At 48.1% G+C, this 25775-nt stretch overlaps 1 long non-coding RNA gene across 1 annotated transcript; it reads right to left on the bottom strand.

Moving 5' to 3' along the window:
- Positions 1 to 8006: 8006 nt before the first annotated feature.
- On the bottom strand, positions 8007 to 23784 carry LOC144266975 (uncharacterized). The gene is made up of 4 exons (XR_013346521.1): positions 23302 to 23784; positions 21136 to 21217; positions 14528 to 14695; positions 8007 to 9906 (listed from the first exon to the last, which is right to left on the bottom strand). It is a non-coding gene; the product is annotated as an uncharacterized LOC144266975 (long non-coding RNA).
- Positions 23785 to 25775: the final 1991 nt, after the last annotated feature.

Consider the following 25775-nt stretch of genomic DNA (forward strand, 5'->3'; position numbering starts at 1 on the left):
TGCCCCAGGGGTCAGTCCTGGGGCCAGTTTTGTTCAATATCTTCATAAATGATCTGGAGGATGGTGTGGATTGCACTCTCAGCAAATTTGCGGACGATACTAAACTGGGAGGAGTGGTAGATACGCTGGAGGGGAGGGATAGGATACAGAAGGACCTAGACAAATTGGAGGATTGGGCCAAAAGAAATCTGATGAGGTTCAATAAGGATAAGTGCAGGGTCCTGCACTTAGGACGGAAGAATCCAATGCACCGCTACAGACTAGGGACCGAATGGCTAGGCAGCAGTTCTGCGGAAAAGGACCTAGGGGTGACAGTGGACGAGAAGCTGGATATGAGTCAGCAGTGTGCCCTTGTTGCCAAGAAGGCCAATGGCATTTTGGGATGTATAAGTAGGGGCATAGCGAGCAGATCGAGGGACGTGATCGTCCCCCTCTATTCGACATTGGTGAGGCCTCATCTGGAGTACTGTGTCCAGTTTTGGGCCCCACACTACAAGAAGGATGTGGATAAATTGGAGAGAGTCCAGTGAAGGGCAACAAAAATGATTAGGGGTCTAGAACACATGACTTATGAGGAGAGGCTGAGGGAGCTGGGATTGTTTAGCCTGCAGAAGAGAAGAATGAGGGGGGATTTGATAGCTGCTTTCAACTACCTGAAAGGGGGTTCCAAAGAGGATGGCTCTAGACTGTTCTCAATGGTAGCAGATGACAGAACGAGGAGTAATGGCCTCAAGTTGCAGTGGGGGAGGTTTAGATTGGATATTAGGAAAAACTTTTTCACTAAGAGGGTGGTGAAACACTGGAATGCGTTGCCTAGGGAGGTGGTGGAATCTCCTTCCTTGGAAGTTTTCAAGGTCAGGCTTGACAAAGCCCTGGCTGGGATGATTTAACTGGGAATTGGTCCTGCTTCGAGCAGGGGGTTGGACTAGATGAACTTCAGGGGTCCCTTCCAACCCTGATATTCTATGATTCTATGATTCTATACTTGTGGCACCTTAAGAGCTCTCCTTACAGTGTGTATGATAACACCCATTGTTTCATGTTCTCTGTGTATATAAATCTCCCCACTGTATTTTCCACTGAATACATCCGATGAAGTGAGCTGTAGCTCACGAAAGCTTATGCTCCAATAAATTGGTTAGTCTCTAAGGTGCCAGAAGGACTCCTTTTCTTTTTGCGAATACAGACTAACACGGCTGTTACTCTGAAACCTGTCAGTTTTTAATGTGACTGTTGTCCCTGCCAAGTCTTTCTCACTCGGGGACAAATCCTACACTCCGTATTCAGGCAAAAATAACCCACTGGCTTCCGAGGAGCTTTGCCTAAGGACTCCGTGAGTTTGCTAAAGTGGCCTAGGGAATAAAAGCTCATTTTTAAAAAAACAAATTGCAACATGGCTACAGGCAGCGGTGCTTGATTACAGCCAGTTGTTTTCTTCCTGATGCAGCTCTGGTTGGTGAACTGTGGAGAGGGAGATCTAATCTACGAATAAAAAAAGAGAAAAATGAAAGTAAGTTTTAAGTTTCATTTTCACCGCTGGGTGGGGCAGTGTTTCCAGGAATTAGAGCTGTTTATCAGAACAGTGACACCATGAACAAACATTAATTTTGGACACGCCTGTAGAGAGACAGGCGGGAGCATGGAGTTCCCCTGCCTGTGAGACAGCCCCAAGGGCGGAGGCCCACAAATGCAATCATCCAGGCCAAGGCCAAGCTTCCTGGGAAGCTCAGGGGGGTTTCTGTGGGCTCATCGGGGCTATGCAGGGTTCATGTTTGCAAAGTAACCACAGTAGCTTTTCCTTCAGAATGCCCAGGGGCTTGTACTGAGCATTTAAAACCCAAATGTCCCCTATAGTATGCATACCTCACGCTTGCCTTTGTACCATTTGAATACCAAACACCTTCCACTAAACGCACCAAATAAACTGCATTTTTCTCCATCAAAAACAAGATGTTCGCCCTCCTGTGGTTTCTGTGCTGTAATCAACCACCTCCCATTTCCCATTGGCCCCCCTCACTGTGGCAAAGCAGGTCTGTCTGCTGACTGCCTAGGCAGAGTAGGTGCATCTGTGCAGATACGCTCTGCTCCTGAGATCCTTGCCCCAGTGCCTCAGTAGCCATGGGGTATCCTGGCTTACCTATGTTTGTCTGATCATTGTGAAGGGGTGTGTTACTGCATGAATAAATGGGGTTAATCCAGGAAGAGGGTGTCTGCACGTCAAAAAACAATGGCTTCAGATAGTCACCCAGCTACCAACATTTAAAGGACAATGCAGGGGCCATTTGCTCTGATGTTTCTACCTTGGGTCCCCAGTGAGCCAAGCCAACAAGTTTGGCAAGCAGGGGGCTGTTCTGGGGTGCAATAAAACAAGGTCTAATTGTGGTGCTGTCTCTCTCAGCGCATAGGTCATTGATCCTCTGGAGTTCCATCTGTTTTTCTCAGGAAGCTCCATGGTGTCTGTTTCTGTCTCAGGCCTTTTCCCCGAAGCGGGGGGGGAAGCCTGGTTCTCCATTCCTCTCTGGAGTCTCCCCGGCTCGCAGCATGAATTATAAAATGCTCATGTTGTCCTAACCTGGTCTTCTCAAGCCCAGGCAATTCTTTTATTATCTAGAAAAAAAGTCCTCTTTAAAAGTCTGTATCCAAAAGTGGAAGAGATTCTCTGTTCAGGCCAAAGAAAAGGGCCTAATGCCTGATTCCTCACAAGTAATCGAGCTAGGTATGTGTTAGATTATGATTTCTTTAAATGGCTGAGAAAATAGCTGTGCTGAATAGAATGAATATTCCTGTCTGTGTATCTTTTTTGTAACTTAAGGTTTTGCCTAGAGGGATTCTCTTATGTTTTGAATCTAATTACCCTGTAAGGTATCTACCATCCTGATTTTACAGAGGTGATTCCTTTTTACTTCTATTAAAAGTCTTCTTGTAAGAAAACTGAATGCTTTTTCATTGTTCTTAAGATCCAAGGGTTTGGGTCTGTGGTCACCTATGCAAATTGGTGAGGATTTTTACCAAACCTTCCCCAGGAAGTGGGGTGCAAGAGTTGGGAGGATTTTGGGGGGAAAGACGTGTCCAAATTACTTTTCTTCAGGAACCCAGATAAAGTTTGGTGGTGGCAGTGAAAGTCCAAGGGCAAAGGGTAAAATAGTTTGTACCTTGGGGAAGTTTTAACCTAAGCTGGTAAAAGTAAGCTTAGGAGGTTTTCATGCAGGTCCCCACATCTGTACCCTAGAGTTCAGAGTGGGGAAGGAACCTTGACACCTTGACACCCCTCTTCTGTTTTTCCAGCATTTGGGAAATGAAGATTAGCACAGGTGCTGAGTTTTATTTTTGCCGGTGGGTGCTTTCCGCCTTCTGGGTTCACTGTGCACCATGTATGTGCTCCTGCCACATACTGGTGACTTGTGGGTGCTGAGCACCCCCTATTTATTTTTTGGGGGGTGCTTGAGCCCCAGAGCACCCATTGGGTCTGCACCTACGAACACAGGTGCCATCAGTGAGCAGTGTTGGAGTTATGCCTCTCTGTGTGCAGCGAGACGATGGGACCACAAAATGTCCACCTGTGGGGACTCCACACCGACTGCCAGTGAGTGCGCACACCTCTGAGAGCAGGCATCCTCACAGGGCTATGGTTATGGCTCTTAAAAGGGAGTGATGATCAGTGGATCCTAATCTCGCCAAAGTGCTGGCTCCTGTATAGCCTGGTATTGTCCTCTGCCCTCAGATAGTGCCCCTGTCCCAACTGTAGACTCATCTGTGGTCCGTTAGCAGCAAGTTCTGTAGAAACTGGTATTTACACCTCTGAGCAAGCCTGAGAAAGGCACAGTCGGGATCTCTGCTGATTTGCCAAGAAATGGGACGGGAGGCTGGCAGTGACTGGAGTTAGGGGCAGAGATGGGGAATGGTTGGGCAACGAGACTTGGTCTGGGAGCCAGGGAGGGAAGTGGCGGTGAGGGGATTGGGCAAGGGGGAAAGAACTGGAGGAGGTAGGGTGACCAGAAAGCAAGTGTGTGTGAAAAATCAGCACACTTTTTGGGAGGGTGGGGGTATAGTTGCCTATATAAGACAAAGCCCCTAATATCGGGATGGTCCTGATAAAATTGGGACATCTGGCAGTGTTCCCTCTAAGTTTTTACATCCATGTGTGGAATGAATTTTGTTATGTGCACAATATGGAGGCCATGTGTGACTCATCACCTTCATATCAGTGCCCATAACAAAATTCATGTGGTGGGGGTGGGGCCGAGGGGTTCGGAGTGTGGGAGGGGGCTCGGGGCTAGGGCAGAGGGTTGGGGTGCGGGGGGATGAGGGGTCTGGCTGGGGACACAGACTCTGGGGTGGGGCTGGGGATGAGGAGTTTGGGGTGTGGGAGGGGGCTCAGGGCCGAGACAAAGGGTTAGGGCGCGGGGGATCAGGGGTTTGGGGTGCAGGCTGTCCCAGGGCTGCGGTGGGAAGAGAGGACTCCCGCCACCCCTCTCTTGCTGCAGCAGCTCGGGGCCGGGTCAGAGGTGCCTCTCCCCGGTCACATCAGCAATGGCGGGGCTGGGCTGGGCTGAGGGAGGGGCTCCTGTCCCTGTCAGCTACAGCGGGCCTGGGCTGGGCCGAGGGAGGGGCTCCTCTCCTTGGCAGCTCCGGTGGGGCCAGGCTGGGTCGCAGGAGTGGTGCCTCTCCCCCCGGCCTGCGTGGCCCTTGAGAGCCTGCTCCATGACTGCACAGCTTACAGGGAACATAGACACCTGGTGACCCTACCAGGAGAGGAGGCAGGTCGGACAAGGAGCTGAGATAGGCGGGGAGAACTGGAAATGGCTGGGCTAAGACTGGGACAAGGAGCTGGGGAGTGGGAGTGGGGACTGGGAATGGCAAGGTGGGGAGACTGGGACTGGGGTGAGGAATCTGGAGGATTGAGACTGGGATCAGAAACTCAGGAGTGGAAACTGGAGCTGGCTAAATGAGGAGACTGAGAGGGGACGAGGAGCCACGGGTGTAGTGGAGACTAGGACTGGGACAGGACAGAAGGGGTCAGGCTTCGGGGGCATGGGTCAAAGAGTCTACGTTCACTACAGCAGTGGTTCTCAACAAGGGGCACGTGTAGCCCTGGGGATACTCAGAGGTCTTCCGGGGGTACCTCCACTCACCTAGATATTTGCCTTGTTTTCCAACAGGCTCCATAAAAAGCACGAGCGCAGTCAGAACAAGCTAAAATTTCATACAGACAATGACTTATTTACACTGCTCTATATGCTACACGCGGAAATGTAAGTACAATAGTTATATTCCTGTTGATTTATTTCATAATTATGTGGTAAAACTGAGAAAGTAGCAATTTGTCAATAACAGTGTGGCTGGGACACTTCTGTATTTTTGTGTCTGAATTTATAAACCGGCTGAGATTCACACATTTCTCTAAAAACCTGTTAAGTCTACAAGACAATGATATAACCACTTTGAATCAAGTTTATTTTTTTCTTGGGAAATGGCACAATTTGTGGGCGGAAAAAGAGAGAGAAAAATCATTATGTGACACTACTGTATTACTTAAAACAAAACCGATTTAAAAAAGTTAAGGATACTAAGTGACAACAATGTTGTGCTGAAACGCACATTTATTATACTGTATCTGATATATATTTGAGCAATATAAGATATATGACGTCTTAAAAGCAAAGAAATGAAGAATTAAAGTATTTGTAAATAAGAGGAAGCACGACCTTAAGTCCTTTGCTGAATGGGGAGCTAAACAAATTGGATGGAGCGTACAGAGCATTACAGTGTAAGAGTTAGTGGCAACTTAATATTGGCTATAAACAATACAATCCCCTAGAAGCTCCAAAATTGTTAGAAAACTATCCATCAAAATTGACTGTATATTTGATTGGTCATTGATTTATGCTCTCTGCACAAGCAAAGCATCACCCCACTCTCTTTTGTTTTTGCCCTTGAAAGACTTTGCCGGCTCTGGGACTATGGGAATAAATCCTGTTCATCCTTTTGACTGTAGACTACAGCGGTAGAGAATCATTTCTAGTTTTCAAATAATGAGAGTTCCATTAATATTTTACTAGACCTGCACTTAGAATCCCCGTGTGGCATGAATCATTGTCTAAATCCAATCTCTCTGCATGTAGATAGCTTTTATTTCCTGTGTTCCTAAGTGCTGTACATGGACCAAAAGCAATGGTGAGCAGGCTTGGAGTTATCTAGGAATGGTCAAAAAATCTCAGTCAAAACTAAAGGAGTACTTGTGGCACCTTAGAGACTAACCAATTTATTTGAGCATGAGCTTTCGTGAGCTACAGCTCACTTCATCAGATGCATACCGTGGAAACTGCAGCAGACTTTATATATACACAGAGAATATGAAACAATACCTCCTCCCACCCCACTGTCCTGCTGGTAATAGCTTATCTAAAGTAATCGTCAGGTTAGGCCATTTCCAGCACAAATCCAGGTTTTCTCACCCTCCACCCCCCCACACAAATTCACTCTCCTGCTGGTGATAGCCCATCCAAAGTGACAACTCTTTACACAATGTGCATGATAATGAAGTTAGGCCATTTCCTGCACAAATCCAGGTTCTCTCACTCCCTCACCCCCCTCCAAAAACCACCCCCATACACACACAGACTCACTCTCCTGCTGGTAATAGCTCGTCCAAACTGACCACTCTCCAAGTTTAAATCCAAGTTAAACCAGAACATCTGGGGGGCGGGGTAGGAAAAAACAAGAGGAAATAGGCTACCTTGCATAATGACTTAGCCACTCCCAGTCTCTATTTAAGCCTAAATTAATAGTATCCAATTTGCAAATGAATTCCAATTCAGCAGTTTCTCGCTGGAGTCTGGATTTGAAGTTTTTTTGTTTTAAGATAGCGACCTTCATGTCTGTGATTGCGTGACCAGAGAGATTGAAGTGTTCTCCGACTGGTTTATGAATGTTATAATTCTTGACATCTGATTTGTGTCCATTTATTCTTTTACGTAGAGACTGTCCAGTTTGACCAATGTACATGGCAGAGGGGCATTGCTGGCACATGATGGCATAAATCACATTGGTGGATGTGCAGGTGAACGAGCCTCTGATAGTGTGGCTGATGTTATTAGGCCCTGTGATGGTATCCCCTGAATAGATATGTGGGCACAATTGGCAACGGGCTTTGTTGCAAGGATAAGTTCCTGGGTTAGTGGTTCTGTTGTGTGGTATGTGGTTGTTGGTGAGTATTTGCTTCAGGTTGCGGGGCTGTCTGTAAGCAAGGACTGGCCTGTCTCCCAAGATTTGTGAGAGTGTTGGGTTATCCTTTAGGATAGGTTGTAGATCCTTAATAATGCGTTGGAGGGGTTTTAGTTGGGGGCTGAAGGTGACGGCTAGTGGCGTTCTGTTATTTTCTTTGTTAGGCCTGTCCTGTAGTAGGTAACTTCTGGGAACTCTTCTGGCTCTATCAATCTGTTTCTTTACTTCCGCAGGTGGGTATTGTAGTTGTAAGAAAGCTTGACAGAGATCTTGTAGGTGTTTGTCTCTGTCTGAGGGGTTGGAGTCAGTTTGGACGAGCTATTACCAGCAGGAGAGTGAGTCTGTGTGTGTATGGGGGTGGTTTTTGGAGGGGGGTGAGGGAGTGAGAGAACCTGGATTTGTGCAGGAAATGGCCTAACTTCATTATCATGCACATTGTGTAAAGAGTTGTCACTTTGGATGGGCTATCACCAGCAGGAGAGTGAATTTGTGTGGGGGGGTGGAAGGTGAGAAAACCTGGATTTGTGCTGGAAATGGCCTAACCTGACGATTACTTTAGATAAGCTATTACCAGCAGGACAGTGGGGTGGGAGGAGGTATTGTTTCATATTCTCTGTGTATATATAAAGTCTGCTGCAGTTTCCACGGTATGCATCTGATGAAGTGAGCTGTAGCTCACGAAAGCTCATGCTCAAATAAATTGGTTAGTCTCTAAGGTGCCACAAGTACTCCTTTTCTTTTTGCGAATACAGACTAACACGGCTGTTACTCTGAAATCAGTCAAAACTGTTTTTTGACAGAAAATTGCGTTTTCAACCAACCCGAGTTTTCCATGGAATGTGTCTGCTTTCTGTGGAAAATTACAAACTTATTCACTAAAAACCAAAAAGTTCTCAGCCCAAACCTCAAAAGTTTAATTTTTCAGTTTTTCACAAAATGACATGTTTAGCAGAAAACGTTGACAAAAAATGAATTTTTTTGTGGTGGTGAAATTTTGCACAGGAAGAAAAAAATCTGACCAGTTCTAGTCGTATCCTCTTGCCTCACACAATTTCAAGCATACTGTGAGCAGACAGCATTCTGCTAGTAGACGGGCACAAACATTACATTTCACCAAAACTTCCTAGAAGTGTCATTTTAAAATCTCAAAGATCTAATTCAATTTATTCAACATTTTCAGAACAGGAGTCAATTAATTTGTCAATGAGCTTTAATGCTAAACCTCTGAGAGCAAGAAATTTTTTTTTGGCGTTTCAAAGCAAATCAAAATCCGTCTTGCAGGGAAATGCTAACTACAGTCTTAACTATGAAGAGTCTACTGTAATGTGACAGTAGTGGATATCTAAGAACCACGTTCTTCTAACACTGAACAGAGAATATTGCTGTACTGCAATAAAGAAGACCCCTAAGTTTACTTCCACAGTGAGGCCAGCATAACACATTGTACATAGACCAATTTATTCACAGCTTCACAATGGGTTATATTTAGAAATTTGGTATGTTTGGTTTGTCTTAACCAGCCCTCGCTATTCCCAATGAATGGCAAACCTGAACTTTCTTACCCATGAAAAGAGTAAGATTGATTAATACTGGGTTCAAGAGGGACTCACCAGGTTGTGCGTGTTAGATTGCAGTACTGTGTGTGAAAAGCTGGACATGTTTCACAAGCCCCTGTCCTTGTGGGGAAGGTTGGAGGACTGCACAGAAAGAGTGGTTTTTCATTCAGTTAGACAAAATACTTTAAAAGCCAAGATCAAACCTCTTTATCCTAAGCCTATGAAAACAAAAACATTTGTATTTGGTTTTATTCAAGTTTGGTTCAGTCTTAGCCACCTTGTAAAGAGGGGAAATACAATTATGATTATGAATTTATGAACCAGCAAAATCTAAGTATCTGTTAATTACATGGGTTCTCCAGTATCATAAACAAGCTACAAAAATGGCATATAAATTTTAGATTACAAGCATTTTTCTTTTTTAACATATGGCTTAAATATCAGGCGCAGCAGACCTATAATATCCCCCCCAACACACACTATCCTTCCTGGAAAAAATGTCATTGGAGGGGATGGGCTTGTCCTGACTCTCGATCAATCTCTTATCTGTCCATCAAGCTTAATTTGACAGGAGGGATAACGTAGCATTCGGGAGTACTGCGTGGAGCTGGGTATTGACCCTGGGGCATTTTCCCAATCTCCCTGGCCTGTGTGGCTGGAACAATTTTGCTTATTCCTGAGCGCATACCGGAATTTGTGTTTGTTTTGGAGCTAGTGGCTTTGCACAGTATTTAAAATAGGCACCACCTTTGCTGGCTTGGCAGTTACGAGCAATTTCAAGGCAAGCGAAACAAAATTCAACTTGACATTGTGGACATACAATATATTTGCACTTTTCCATGTGCTCAATGAGTCGCCCACAGGTGGGACAAGCACGGACGGAGGGACAGATTTTTATTTCACTTCCTGGAAGATCCTTCAGCTTGCAGTTTGCTAAGACTTCCAGGGACTGGTTCTTGCATCCCGCATTTTCACACCTCTCAGAGGGTGCTCCAGCACCTTTCCAGGGCTTCAGGCACTGCCAGCAGAACTCAAAGACTTCCTCCTTCAGTGAACGGCAGAGGATACAGACCACCCTCAGGTTTTTCAAATCACGGCGTTCCACAAAGCTTTTGCAGTTGGGACACTTAGAGAAAAAACAAATTTCAGACGTGAGTGAGAATGTTACTCCATCCTTTTCCAAAAGAAAGTGACACAAAATGGTATTTACATCACTTCTGGAGTTCTTTCCCATTTTACAGATCACCCATAAAGATGAGTGTGTGCCTGCGGTGGGGTGGTCACCCACTCCGGCCTTAAAGGGCTTAAAACAGCCCAGGAGAGGCCTGTGGCTGGGAGCAACCAGTTCCCAGGCTGATTGGGGGGAAGCAGGCTCAGCTGTGGCCACGCCCCAATCAGGGCTTAGCTGGCTCTTATAAGAGGGCAGTGGGCCAGGAGCAGACAGTCTTCTCTAGCTGGGGAGTGAGATGGGCCTGGCTGCTGGGGAGCGGACAAGGGTACCTAAGGTGGAGCAGGGCTGTGGGAAGGCTGGAGGAGCTGGGAAGCTTCAGCCTGGAAACCCCCCAGGCTGCAGGCCTAGTGTAAAGTCAGAAAGGGTACTGGGGTTGCAGGGGGGAGGCCCATGGGTAGGCAGAGGCAGCAGGTCCAAACCCCCCTTGCCTGTGATGATTGGCTTATACACTGCAGTCCGCCTCAGTATGCGGGGGCTCAGCGGTGACTGGCAGTAGCCAAAGACTGAGGTGAGGTGGAGATAGTGGGTGGGGGTTCCCCAGGGAGGGAAGACCCAGAGATCTGTGGGGGAACTATCAGGGGGAAGCACCCTGGGTCCACTGGGGTCCAAGAAGGACGTGGGGGCCTGCAGAGGGTGCTCCGGAGGCTGGAAGAGCTAATTCCCCGAGAGACCGTGAGGAGGTGCTGCAGGGGTGAGTCCCGCATACCACAGTGCCCTTTTGACTTCTTTATGATTTATAATGAAGGCCTAAAAGGGTATTTTCCTCTCCAAAAACACTTACTGTTTTTGATGATTTGCCACAGAAATATCAAGAACATCAAGTCTTAGGCCTTTTCTATACTATACAGTTTTGTCAACAAAAGCTGACTTTTTTGTCGACAAAACAGTGGAGGTGTACACACTGAAATGCTCCTCCTGCCGATGTAACTCCCCTGCTACGTTGACATAATAAAACCACCTCAACAAAAGGCATAGGGCTTATGTCGGTGCAGCTAGGGTGACACAGTGTCTGTGTAGACACTGCATTCCTTACATCGGCCATTGGCTGTCATTCTTGGCAATTTCACAGTTCTGCTGGTCTCCGCTCCAAGCCAGGCTGCCACCCAGGCTCCCAGCTTGGGCTGCCACCCAGACTCCCTAGTCCCCCACTGGGAGCTCTGCTGCCCACCAGTGTCCCAGGTATCCACTTCCTGCCGGGAGCACGGCAGCCGACTGGACTCTGGGTGCGGATCTCCCCGCCAGAGGCGAGAAGTCCTGGGAAGCTTCCCCCCTCCTGGCTAGGAGCAGGAAGGCGAGAAGCTGGGGGGCCAGCTGGGCTCCTGGCGGGGAGCTATGGAGAGCTGAGCGCCCTGGTTCTCAGCCCCCTACGCTGCCTCTTGTCAGTCGGTGGAAGCGCTCCTGGTGAGGCCGTGCACTACCAACAGAAGGAGGGTAGTGTGGACATCAGCCACCACAGTAATTAATGCAGTGGCTGTAAGTCGACCTAACATAGATCAACCCGAGCAGTGTGTATGATTATTCATGCGGCCAGGGGTGAAACCTCCAGATTGATATGGAGAACTCAGCTGTCCCTTGGGATAAAGATCCTGAGAGAAAGGCCGGGACTGTGGGGGTCCCAGCACAACTCTGGAAGGTAAGTATGTTGCTGCTCCCTTGGCCATGCTCCAACAATCAGGATGAGCCTTGCTTTGTCTTGGTGGACCTTTTGAATGGCCAATGTGATGGGGTGAACTGGAAGAAATGCATACAGCAGATCCTTGCTCCAGTCCAGGAGGAAAGCATCTATCAGGGATTGCTTGCTGCTGCCTGCTTATAAACAGAGGGGACATTTGGAATTCTCTCTGGAGGCAAAGAACTTTCTGTCTGGCGTTCCCTGCCTGCTGAGGAGGTAGGTCTCAGTGACACCTTCAGAGATCAATTGTGCGGGGGTTGAGCTGCTTTGCTGAGAATTTCTTTGCACATTCTTCTCTTCTGGCTGCAGACAATGCCAGAGTCTCATATTGTCTTCACACAGTGCTAGAGAGTGAGCTCTGCCTTGCTCATCGTACATTGCTGTGGTTTTGTGTGAACAACTTAGCCTTGGGGAGAGAATTATTTGGCCCAGTCCATGGCCTTGAGCTCTTGCACACTGATGTGAAGCTTGCTTCCCACTTATTCCTGAGGTCATGGATGTCAACTAGCTCCTGGAAGCCCAGTGCAGATTGGAAACATTTGTAACGATTAAAGCCAAGGGAGCTGGGTGGTTAAAGCAAACTCCCCGTAGCTCGCTATCTCTGGGTCTGTGTGGAGATGGGGAGTAGATTAAGAAGACGTGGCCCCCTTTAGCTTTTCTCCAAAGCTGCAGATACCAAAAAATTTGGAGCTGAGCTGCTGCAAGTCAGGCTGTGCCAGTTGCTGCAGCAGACAAGATAAGCGGGAGCCTATGATGTCAGCCAGCTCCCCTTCTCAGGAGCCAGAAGCCCCTGGCTGATATATAGGACAATCCTGTCCTGAAGAGTGGCTTGCAGTATATTAAGCAGTAGATCCCTGGCCTCCATAAACAGTGGTGGTGAAGTCCTACTTGACAGGAGTGCACCCTTCTCCCTAAAAACAATGAGGAGTCCTTGTGGCGCCTTAGAGACTAACAAATTTATTTGGGCATAAGCTTTTGTGGGCTAAAACCCACTTCATCAGATGCATGGAGTGGAAAAATACAGAAGGCAGGTATATATATTACAGCACATGAAAAGATAGGAGTTGCCTTACCAAGCTGGGGGGCTCAGTGCTAACAAGGCCAAGTCAATCAAGGTGTAAGTGGCCTATTCCCAACAGTTGACAAGAAGGGGTGAATATTAACAGAGGGAAAATTACTTTTTGTAGTGACCCAGCCTCTCCCAGTCTTTATTCAGGCCTAATTTGATGGTGTCAAGTTTGCAAATTAATTCCAGTTCTGCAGTTTCTCCTTGAAACTGCAGGTTTTTTGTAGAATAATGGCCACTTTTAAGTCCGTTATTGAGTGTCCAGGGAGACTGAAGTGTTCTCCAACTGGTTTTTGAATGTTACAATTCTTGATGTCTGATTTGTGTCCATTTATTCTTTTGTGTAGAGACTGTCCAGTTTGGCCAATGTACGTGGCAGAGGGGCATTGCTGGCACATGATGGCAGATATCACATTGGTAGATGCACAGGTGAACGAGCCCCTGATGGTGTGGCTGATGTGGTTAGGTCCTACGATGGTGTCCCTTGAATAGATATGCGGACAGACTTGGCAACAGGGTAATATATATAAACTGCCTACTGTATTTTTCACTCCATGCATCTGATGAAGTGGGTTTTAGCCCACAAAAGCTTATGCCCAAATAAATTTTTTAGTCTCTAAGGTGCCACAAGAACTCATATTTGTTATTGCTGATACAGACTAACACGGTTCCCGCTCTGAAACCCTTCTCCCTAGCTACTCCTGGAACTGTCCGTATTCGAGACACCTAGAGAGACCTGTGCTGAAAGGCTGAGGGACAGCTCTGCCTACAGAAGGACATGTGCGTTGGTGAAGTCAGGACCTTAAAAGGAGGCTTGGCACTGAACCCTAGCAGAAGCGGACAGGGTTAGTGGGAGATGAACCAGGCCATAGCTGGGACTCCCACATTAGGGAGACTTCCATAGCCCTGCACTGGAACGCTGCTTGGAGGTCAGTGCAGACGCCAAGGCTGGAGGTGATGGCTTAGCCCATTGTAAGAACATGGGTGTTGGTGCTGAAAAGGGTCGTCCTGGGCCCTTCACAGCATCTTTATCTTTAAGAGGGCCTGCCTTGGCCTTAAGGGTTTCCCCAGTAAGATAGGCCTGGCTGCCATTCCAGGAAGCTTGAGGGGTAAACGTCTGGCAAATGAGCACTGTGCTGGAGCATGGATCACCCCAAGGCAGAAAAGATGAATCCAGCTCCAAGAAGATGGAAGGGGAGTAAGCACAGGTGTTTTTCTAGGCTTAAGAGCCCTGCACGCACAGTGCACGCCAAAGTCTGACAAAATCTATCAACCTATCTAAGGCATTTGTGGAGGCCCAATGGACGCAGCTTTCCAGAAGGTTCTGGAAACTTGAGTTGTCAGGCGCACCATCCCATGAATGGGAATGTACAGAGGCCCTTGAAATAGTGCTTTCCTCTGCAGGTCACCTTTCAGGAGATAGACCGTTCTCTGTCTGCTGTGTATGAAGATAACTTTCCCAAATGGTTGTCTGGTTTTTTTTAAGCTCCATCTCCTGCACATGTCCAGCTGCATAAATAAGCTGAATGTCCCCCTGCTCTGTTAGGGATGTGGGCTATGTGAGGCTGGGCAGAGGAACAGCTGGATACAGGATGTCTTCTCCTTGGGATGCCCTGGATCAGTAACCAGCAGCATCACTGTCATGGCGCAATATGGAAGCTGCCGCAACAGCACCAGCAGGAGCAGCTCAGCTTCACCGTTATCTACAAGGTGCCATCATGAATAAAACAAAGGCAGAGGTGTGAAAGAGGAGAGAAGCAGTAGGGATCCGTGCTCACCTCTTTGAAGTCATGGTAATATTTAGCTGCAAACTTTGCAAGTTTTTCTTCAAAGTTCTGTTGCTCTGTTTCAGTGAGTAAAGCATTCCGACGGACTTCCGGATAGGACCATTCCTTCCCACATTTCTCCCCATTAACATCAGCAGGGCAGTGAAACCTCAAGTGACCCTGTAGGCCAGGAAAGCAGAGAAGTAAAAGAGGCAAAGCTGTGAAATTTGAAACCTGTGCCATATTACAAACCACTCTTAAGGTCAGCGTTAACTCCATCTTAATAGAGTTGTTTGTTTTGTTTACTTGTTTGGAACTTGGGTCTAGTGGAGATTCTGGAGGTGGTGATTCCAGTGATGGAAGTGATAAAAACAGTCAGAAAAAAATGGTGCTTTCTCTGATTTCTGGAGCAGCTTAATTCTTAATTTCTCTCACTTTGTTGAAGTATATATGGTCATAACCTTAATGGGAAGTGAAGGTTGGTTTTTTTTTTAAATAACTTGCTAATCTGAGGTTTATGAATGTGTCACTGAGTCATCACCAAGTGAAATATTTATAAATGTATTTAAAGGAGTATATTTGTGAAATATTTCCTGAAGCAAAAAGAACAAAGTCACGGGGAAAAGCTCATATTTAAATGGGGGGGAATCAGTGATTTGAAGAAAAATTGCTTTGATGACTCTGATTGTGGTCTCCATTCTGGCCATGTGTGCTGTTTTGTGGGGCTACTTATAAAATTACTCTTCTTTCTTTTAGTATTTAACATTTCTTTCCCTATTTTGTCTGTCTCCTGTTTTGTTCTCATCTGTTCTGTACGTGCAGAGCTTGGAAAACTGCAAAGAGCAATTCCAGCCGCAGTTGGCTGTTTAATCCACTGGATGCTCTCCTTGGTGTGGAGGAACTTCAGGTTCTCATCCACTCAGTCTGCCTTCTTTCTTAAACTTAAGACTAGCTCACTGAACCAGCATGCACGGCACCAAAAGACTGAGATTTAGGAAGCAGAACTCGTGAAGAACACGGTAGTCCTCGTGCAGTTTGAGAATGTGCTTTTGCGTTGATTTCGGGATAGCTGCTCTGGACCTCTTCAGCAAGATATTGATTTATGTTAGGATCATCTGAAAGTGCTCAACACGGCTTGATAACATGATCTGAATTTTTATTCTTTTCCCCATCCCTTTTTGCAGTGGATCATAACTTTCGGGGGCATTCATCTACTTTTTGTTATGCATTCCTCTGGCTGGGGAAGCCCATCCTGATCTTCAGGAGCCATATAACTCAGGGCCAACTACAAGCTGCCTCTTGTAATGCAGCGCTCCTGGGTGGATTGTTGGCAGTGGGGAACAGAATCCAGGAACCTCTGCATCTAAAAGCAAGAGCCTCTACTGCCTGACCAATGTCTGTTAGCTCAGGGGCTGTAGCAGACTTGTTAAACCTCTATGTGGTTAAGCCTTTAGAGGAAGGGAGATCCACACTGCAGGTGTGTTGGGGAGTGGCATGTCCCCCTGGGTGCCATATTTATAGAAGACTGAAGGCATAGACGCCGACTCCGTGGGTGCTCCGGGGCTGGAACACCCACAGGGAAAAATTGGTGGGTGCTCTGCACCCACCGGCAGCTCCCCTCCCCACTCCTCCCCAGCTCGCCTCCGCCTCCACCCCTGAGCGCACCGAGGCTCTGCTTCTCCCCCTAGATCCCAGCGCTTGCCACACAAAACAGCTGTTTTGCGGCAGCAAGTGCTGGGAGGGACGGGGGAGGAGGGGGAATGCGGAGCGCTCGAGGAAGAGGCGGGGCCGGGGTGGGGATTCGGGGAAGGGGTTGGACTGGGGGCAGGCGTGGAGTCGGAGCAGGGCCGGGGCGGGGGGGTGGGGCTGAGCACCCACCAGTGCCGCAAACAGTTGGCGCCTGTACCTGAGGGAGGACTACATCAGGCCTGTAGGATAATGCATTGGCTGAAAGTGGTGTTTATTGGGCTATGGAAAACTAAATGTGGCAAGGTGCTCAAGCTTTATTTTATCTCTTGAGTGTACTTAGCTCTGTATAGGTCTACAGTACCAGGATCTTTTTGTTCCTCAAGAAAGCAGAGTCAAGAATTTTGACTTCTCTGCTAGGTAGGGTACTTCCCTACACGGGTCATTCATGTCCATAAGATCTAGGTATGTCTCTAAAATTCTTATGCTCACCCTGGGTTATTGTTTGCACACTTTCTGGGTCCACTTTGACCACGTCTCATCAATAATTTGATCTAAAAACTTCATTCTGTCCCTTGAGAATTTGCATGTATCCATTTTATCCACAGTGTCATCTCATAGAATCATAGAATAACAGAGTTGGAAGGGACCTCTGGAGGCCAACCCCCTGCCCAGAGCAGGACCAATCCCAACTAAATCATCCCAGCCAGGGCTTTGTCAAGCCTGACCTTAAAAACTTCTAAGGAAGGGGATTCCACCACCTCCCTAGGTAACACGTTCCAGTGTTTCACACCCTCCTAGTGAAAAAGTTTTTCCTAATATCCAACCTAAACCTCCCCAACTGCAACTTGAGACCATTACTCCTTGTTCTTTCATCTGCTATCACTGAGAACAGTCTAGATCCATCCTTTTTGGACCCACCTTTCAGGTAGTTAAAAGCAGCTATCAAATCCCCCTTCATTCTTCTCTTCCATAGACTAAACAATCCCAGTTCCCTCAGCCTCTCCTCATAAGTCATGCATTCCAGTCCCCTAATCATTTTTGTTGCCCTTCGCTGGACTCTCTCCAATTTATCCACATCCTTCTTGTAGTGTGGGGCCCAAAACTGGACACAGTACTCCAGATGAGGCCTCACCAATGTCTAATAGAGGGGAACAATCACGTCCCTCGATCTGCTGGCAATGCTCCTACTTATACACCCCAAAATGCCATTGGCCTTCTTGGCAACAAGGGCACACTGCAGACTCCTGTCCAGCTTCTCATCCACTGTCATCCCTAGGTCCTTCTCTGCAGAACTGCTGCCTAGCCATTCGGTCCCTAGTCTGTAGCGGTGCATTGGATTCTTCCGTCCTAAGTGCAGGACTCTGCACTTGTCCTTGTTGAACCTCATCAGATTTCTTTTGGCCCAATCCTCCAATTTGTCTAGGTCCCTCTGTATCCTATCCCTGCCCTCCAGCATATTTACCACTCTTCCCAGTTTAGTGTCATCCGCAAACTTGCGGAGGGTGCAATCCACACCATCCTCCAGATCATTAATGAAGATATTGGAAAAAAAAACGGCCCCAGGACCGACCCTTGGGGCACTCCGCTAGATACCTGCTGCCAACTAGACATGGAGCCATTGATCACTACCCGTTGAGCCCGACAATCTAGCCAACTTTCTACCCACCTTGTAGTGCATCCATCCAGCCCGTACTTCTTTAACTTGCTGACGAGAATACTGTGGGAGACCGTGTCAAAAGCTTTGCTAAAGTTGAGGAATAACACATCCACTGCTTTTCCTTCATCCACAGAACCAGTTGTCTCATCATAGAAGGCAATTAGATTAGTCAGGCATGACTTTCCCTTGGTGAATCCATGCTGGCTGTTCCTGATCACTTTCCTCTCGTCTAAGTGCTTCAGAATTGATTCCTTGAGGACATACTCAATGATTTTTCCAGGGACTGAGGTGAGGTTGACCGGCCTGTAGTTCCCAGAATCATCCTTCTTCCCTTTTTTAAAGATGGGCACTACATTAGCCTTTTTCCAATCTTCCGGGACTTCCCCCGATCGCCATGAGTTTTCAAAGATAATGGCCAATGGCTCTGCAATCACATCCACCAATTCCTTTAGCACTCTCGGATGCAACACATCTGGCCCCATGGACTTGTGCACGTCCAGTTTTTCTAAATAGTCCCGAACCACTTCTAGTGTCATCTGCAGATGACATTAAGCTAGGGGGAGAGGTAGAAATGCTAGATGGTAGGCATAGGGTCCAGAGTGACCTAGACAAATTGGAGGATTGGGCCAAAAGAAATCTGATGAGGTTCAACAAGGACAAGTGCAGAGTCCTGCACTTAGGATGGAAGACTCCAATGCACCGCTACAGGCTGGGGACTGACTGGCTAAGCAGCAGTTCTGCAGAAAAGGACCTGGGGATTATAGTGAATGAGAAGCTGCATATGAGTCAGCAGTGTGCCCTTGTTGCCAAGAAGACTAACGGCATATTGGGCTGCGTTAGTAGGAGCATTGACAGCAGACCGAGGGAAGTGATTATTCCCCTCTGTTGGGCACTGGTGAGGCCGCACCTGGATTTTGGGCCTCCCACTACAGAAAGGATGTGGACAAATTGGAGCGAGTCCAGCGGAGGGTAATGAAAATGATCAGGGGGCTGGGGCATATTGACTTATGAGGTGAGGCTGAGGGTACTGGGCTTGTTTAGTCTGCAGAAGAGAAGAATGAAGGGGGATTTGTTAGCAGCTGTCAACTGCCTGAAGGGGGGTTCCAAAGAGGATGGAGCTCAGCTGTTCTCAGTGGTGGCAGATGACAGAACAAGGAGCAATGGTCTCAAGTTGCAGTGGTGGAGGTCTAGGTTTGATATTAGGAAACACTATTTCACTAGGAGGGCGGTGAAGCACTGGAATGGGTTCCCTAGGGCGGTGGGGGAATCTCCACCCTTAGAGGTTTCTAAGGCCCGTCTTGACAAAGACCTGGCTGGGATAATTTAGTTGGTGTTGGTCCTGCTTTGAGCAGGGGATTGGACTAGATGACCTCCTGAGGTCCCTTCCAACCCTAATATCTTCTAGGATTCTATGATTTGGCAGAAGTCATAATTCCTGGAAAGATTTATCTTTCTTTGAAAGTGTTCAAAGGCAGATGATATGTCGAATGGATGTTGACTAAAACAAAAATTTCCAAATGGTGTAATAGAAGTAATTAGTAGTGTAGAGTCTATGGCTACTCAAAAGAATTGCAACTGGGCATGGCATTTTGAGAGGACTTTTGTGTCTCCAGATTCATAGAATCATAGCACCATAAGGTTAGAAGGGACTGCAGGGATCATCTAGTCTAACCTCCTGCCAAGATGCAGGATTGCAAGTTGTTCTAACGTATGTTCTACACATTGAGGTACATGTCTCTTCCCTCAGAGATTCTCATTAAGCTTAAAAAATTGTACATGGATCTGAATCTTTGGGTTTGGGGCCTGTCACTAGCACACCATTCTGCTGGAATATCTACTTGGAAAGTTACATGCATCTTCTCCATTTGACGGAGTTCCTCTTTTACCTGGCTGTCAGTGGGAGGGAGACTTCTAGGTGCTGGCAGGGAGTGGGAATTGAAAGCAAATGGGGTGGCAGGTGGAGCTGCCTGTTGCCGGCTCTAAGGAAGTCAGTCACTGCTGTGTCAGGGCTCTGGCTGTGTTCAGTGTTTTGTATATAATGTGATCTCACCTCATTGCTTTGTGTACCCCTTCCATTACAATATCATTACAACCCAAAGTACCAACACAATGTTCAAAAGGCTGTTCGTACAGCTTTTCCAACCCAGCCCAGGAATTGCTGGATCTCTTGTCACATTTCCAGCGCAATTTTGCAGACTCAAAATGTTCGAAGAACTCAAAGGCTTTAAAAATAGCATCTGGACTTCAGTTGTTTATTTGCAATGGACCCTTTGAATGTTCTGAAGTTCTCTTGTCACTGGAAAGAATGATCTCTTTGCATCACAGGTAGTTGCTTATTTCTCCTGGGTGGGGAGGGAGTCACGGGATGGGAGGGGAATAACAGTAAATGGCCTCAGGGCCTGGCTACACTTGCAGCTGTAGAGCGCTTTGAGTTAAACCAGCCTTCGGCGAGCGCAATCGGGAAAGCCCTGCAGTCTGTCCACGCGGACAGCTGCCAGTGCACTGGCATGGCCACATTTGTGGCCCTTGCAGAGGCATTGGGAGCGGTGCATTATGGGCAGCTATCCCAGCACGCAAGTGGCTGCAACGTGCTTTTCAAATGGGGGGTGGGGTGGAGTGTGTTGTGTGTGGGGGAGGAGAGAGAGTGGGTTTGGGAGGGGCTGAGAGCGTATCAGTGTGCTATCTCGTAAGTTCAGACAGCAGCAGACTCCTCCTCCTCCCCGCCTCTCTCTCTCTCACACTCACACACACCCCATTCCACAGTAATGGTTGCTTTGTCTCAGAGCAGATAAGCAGCCGGCTGTCAGAAACGGAGCTTTGACAGGGCACATCCGCATTCCTACAGCCGAGTTCACAACCATGGCAAGAGTGGCCCCTTGACTGAAGGGGATGATGGGGCGTTTCCAGAGGCCGATCAGAGCGCAGTAATGCAACACCTCGTCCACGCTGAGGCCTGGGCGTGGTAGCCAAGGCGCACCCGGCGGTAATCTTCTCGCCGAGGTGAAGTACCAGGAGCGCTCTAGCCGTGGAGTCAGAGCGCTCTACATGCCTGGCCAGTGTGGTCGGGGCGTCGGCTAGTGCGCCCGGGGCTCCTTTACTGTGCACTAACTCACAAGTGTAGCCAAGGCCTCAGAGTGCCCCGCATTACCAGTTGAAGACAGTTTTCCCACTTGACAGAACATTTCAATATATCAAGGGACATATCTCTGGAAGAAACCAAATATATTAAAAACACGTAGTATGGCTTTTCTGGCTGCCTTCTGTGTTCTCTTACCTGGTCTAACAGACTTCGGCACCAACCTGTTAAGGAAACAGGAACCGTAGCATTTCCACCCTCATTACATCATCATCATCACCTGACAAGCAAGGAGACACTAGCTGAATTAACGTAAAAATCCTCTCAAAACTGAGTGTGTTTATCAAGTCTGGATCTTTGGTCGGGGAGATTCTGCACACTCCCCACCCAGCACTGAAGTAACTGGCACAGGATGTGTCTAGGTACTAATATTTACAAAAGTTCCTCAGGGATTTAGGGACTCAAGTCTCATTGACTTTCAGCGGGACACATGGGACTTACACGTTTAAAACCCTGGGGTGCTTTTGAAAAACTGGTGTTACGCATTTAAATATTTTCTCCTTCTGCTTTCCTTATTTGGTTCAGACCATTCTTTCTTTTTACCCTTTGGGGAAAGGGGCCTTCTGTCTCCTTCCCAAAGACCTGAGGACCTCCCTGTTCCCCAGCTTTCCCACTTAGAAAGGATGTTGTTAAAGCAAAAGATTGGGAGTTGGGCGATCTAAGTTCTCGTCCCACTACCGCAAACTTCCTGAGCCTTCTTCCTCCTGGTCTTTTGGCTCCTTCAGGCCAGCTAGGCTGTCATAAAAATGCACAGAGCATGTACAGCCCCCCCACAGAATATTGCCAGGTACAGGAAGGGGAAACTCTCCTGGTGCTTGCAACAGCTCCACCCAAAAGAGATTGCATCACAAAACTAGCAATAATACAGCGTTTCTTCAGACTGACTCTCTCACGCGCTAAGAAAAAGAACTTGTAAAGCTATTTTAACATCGCTATCTGATGTCTCCCCCATAATAGTCATAGTCTCCATCCCATTCCTTAGATGTCCTGACATTTTCCTGGCTTTTTGACTACTGTACATGTTGAACAGCGGTCTCCATTGAGCTGTCTGCAGCGATGCTTAAGCCTCTTTTACAAAAGGCTAAGTACAAGCCAACCAGCAAATCTGGGGGGGCACGTGACCCGGCATGCCCCTCACTGTCGCCTCTGTGAGTTTCATACAGACAAAGGGCTCTTTCCATCTTTTGACCCAAATACGTTTACATTAGTTCAATTTAAAGTAATGATCATTTTCATACCCTCTTTCAACTTCTTAGCTGGGGCAGGATCTGTGTTCTGATCCACCAGCCTGGCCACGAATGGGCAGAGTCCCAGGCTTGTAAAAGGGGGCATATCCCCGCCCCCCACATCTATGGCTACAGCATAGGTGGGCTGTAAAGCAGGGATGGGAAAACTACGGCCCACAGGCCGAATCCAGCCTGTCAGGGCTTTGGATCCAGCCTGCAGGATTGCCAGCCCCACGCTGCTTCCAGAAGCGGCCGGCACCACATCCCTGTGGCCCCTGGCGGGGAGGCAGGGGCAGAGGACTCTGTGCCCTGCCTTCGCCTGCAGGCACTGTCCCCTGCAGCTCCGGAGAACTGCAGCCAATGGGAGCTTCGGGGGAGGTACCCACAGGCGAGGGCAGCGCACGGAGCCCTCTGCCCTCCCCTCCCCAGGGGCCACAGGGACTTGGTGCCGGCCGCTTCCAGGAGCAGCACGGGGCCAGGGCAAGGAGGGAGCCTGCCCTGACCCCAGTGCATGCCGCTGCCACCCCGGAGCCCACACCCCAACCCCTCCTGCACCCCAAACCCTTGCCTTGAGCCCCTTCCTGAACACCACACCCCCTCCCACACCCCAACCCCCTGCCCCAGCCCTGCATGCAATTTCCCCACCCAAATGTGGCCCTCAGGCCAAAAAGTATGCCCGCCCCTGCTCTAAAGGCGTCATCTGCTTCCCTAATGCCACCCCTCTCTCCACCATTCCTCTCTCCAGACACCCCAGAGAAGTGGGAGAAGCGTGTCCACGCATGCTGCATGCACCTACGGGCTGCTTTTTATAGTGAGCCGTGTGTGCTGAACAGGAAACTACAAGGAGCAAAGTCACCCAATAGCAGGTTTCAAACTAGGGCCATTTACATAACGATTCTAAGTTTCTGCTTTGCTCTCATGCTTCAAAATGGCTTGAACATCTGGTTATACAAACTCCAATTCCATTTCAGAATGGTGAGACAATGCCCCTTCTCCACCCCTGCAGCGTGTTTGCCACAAACAAGGAAGGACCTAAGTGATCAGGCTGATAACAAATGAAAATGCTGCCCAGAAATACCTGTGATATCGTCCTTTCGATGAACAAATGTTAGTTCAGGCTCTTCATTATCTTTCCCAGGAGGTTCCATAGTCTTAGCTGGAGAGGTAAAGGGGACAGAAAAGACCCCTCCAAAAATTGTCGCTCAGGGGAGAGAGCCCAGGCCGCCTGGCCCAGGACTCCCCAAGATGGACTTGGGTGAAAGTCACTGATTTCTGCTCAAACAAGTTCTGTTCTATGCTTTGTTCCTGTCGACTAATAATCCTTCTGTTTTATGTTGGCTGAGAGTCATTTCTGACTGTGGAGTTGGGGTATAGGGCCCTCTGGCTTCCCTAGGAGCCCCGCCTGAGCGGACTCACTGCAAGAAGTTCACAGTGTGGAAGGGGATGCTGTATAACCTTCTTGCCCAGGAGACAATATGGTCAGAGAGAGGAGGCTCCCCCAGAGTCCTGACGGGCTTTGTATGGAGTAGTTCCAGAGCATCGCCCCGGTGTCTCTGTGACAAGGCTGAACCACCAATCAACAGATTCCTGTGTAAGCAGTGTCAGGATGAGCTCCACCCTGACATCTGGTGGTGAGGTGTGGCAAGTTGTGGAAAAGAACTTCAGGGGCCGATCTCATTTTCATAGGCACACCCACCGCGCCTAGAATGAGGCCATAGCTCCCCAAATGGTCACTTTGGCTGCTGTGGGATCCCCAGTATCTCTGTCATTGGGGCGGGAAGAATAAATTGTTATTATGGGAACTGTGCTTGGAACTGTACTTGGCCTTTTGTTATGATGGAGGGGCTCACCATCAACTAAGTAGCACTCACTAGGCAAGGGTCATGGGTTCCAAAACTCTGTGAATGGAGAGAGGCTGGGGATAAGTATTAATACTTGGTGGCGTGGGCCCCTTGGGGAGGGCTTTATCTGCTAATTGCACTTCCTCCTCTCTCCACTGTGGAATATCAGAGCTAATTTTGATTCCATTAGGAGTCTAGTTACGGGCTGCTGAGCTCACTTTGGGCTAATAGTGCACCAGCACTGAGGCTCCCCTACTACAAGCTGAATTCACCTAAGAGCTGAAATCACTGAGTGTTGTGTTAAGTAGTGGGGGAGCCTGAAGATCTATTGTGGAGCAGTTTGTGGGACGGCGGGAGCTGTGTGTGGGTCGCAGAGCTGAGCGAAGCAGTTCGTGGGGCGGCTGGCGGAGCGGAGCGGCGCGAAGGCCTATGGAGCTGTGGGGCGGTCAGCTTCAGATCATGTACGGTGCCTCTTACCTCCACCCCCATCTCCACCCAGGTTGGGAAGTAAAGCTCTGTAGATAAACTTTCGAACTCTGGGGCTGCCCTGACCAGGGACAGAGACTTTTGGGTCATTGGACTTTTGGGACTTTGGGTGATTTGGGGTTGCTGGACTCAAGAATCAAAGGGAAAGGGGCATGCCCCAATTTGCTTGGGGTGGGTTTTTTGCTCATGGGTTGTGTTATGAATCTTGCTGGTGGTGTTTCCCCAACATAATGCCACATTGTTTCTCTCTGTTATTAAAAGGCTTTTTGCTACACTCAGACTAGGTGCCTGCGAGTGGGGAAGTATTGCCTCTTGGAGGCGCCCAGCGGGGGTGGTATCTATTTGTCCCAGGTCACTGGGTGGGGGCTCGAGCTGGTTTGCATTGTGTTATTGGAATGGATCCCCTAGATATTGAACCCGGCCCTTGTTGCTGCCAACTCTGACGGGCAGAAGGGTTACACCTGCAAATCAGGGTGAGGTAGTAAAAGAGAGCAAGTTGGTGCAGCAGCTGTTCATGTTATAATATGAACAGAGTAGCCGCAGTGATACTGTAGGATTATCAGGAGTCTGAACCCCAAAACTAGAGGCTTCTGTCAGCTTAAAGTAAAACTATTTTTCAGTACAAACCACTCCATAGGCAACCCTTAAAGGAGAAAGTAAATTTTCTTCCTAGCAGCCAGGAGGCAACGGTATCTGGCTTCTTCAAGTTTTCTCAAACCCCTTTCCGCAGGGCTTCTTTTATGAAGAGTCCAGAACTTCCCCTCAGGGTTTCTGTGGGTGTAACCCCAGCTGGGGAAATTTGGCCTAAAAAAATTACTTTCAAGGCAAAATAGCTTGAAGACTTTTCTCTGCATCTTCAATCGGATCTTCTTCTTCTTCTCCTTCTCTCTGTCCCCGTATCACCTCCCCAGAATCTCCTTTAGCCAAGTTCTAAGAATGTAAAACAGACTTTGTGGATGAGCACTGCTTCTCTAATACTTACAGTCCTCCAATATTGTGCTGGCGTTGGGTATTGGTGTAAGGATTTAAATGGATTGTCCAGTATGTAAAGCACAGTCGCCAACTTTCGTGCAGTAAATAAGCACCCTGACTTTCACAATAAGCCAAAAATTAAGCTAATCCCATTTCAAAACAAGCCAATCCCTAAGAACCCCAACACTCTATGTGACTAGATTCCCCCTGGCGTGCAGTCTGGGACTGGGGTGGGCCCACTGTGCACCCCGAC

This window comes from Eretmochelys imbricata, chromosome 6, assembly GCF_965152235.1.
Source record: "Eretmochelys imbricata isolate rEreImb1 chromosome 6, rEreImb1.hap1, whole genome shotgun sequence".
Lineage (NCBI taxonomy): Eukaryota > Metazoa > Chordata > Testudines > Cheloniidae > Eretmochelys > Eretmochelys imbricata.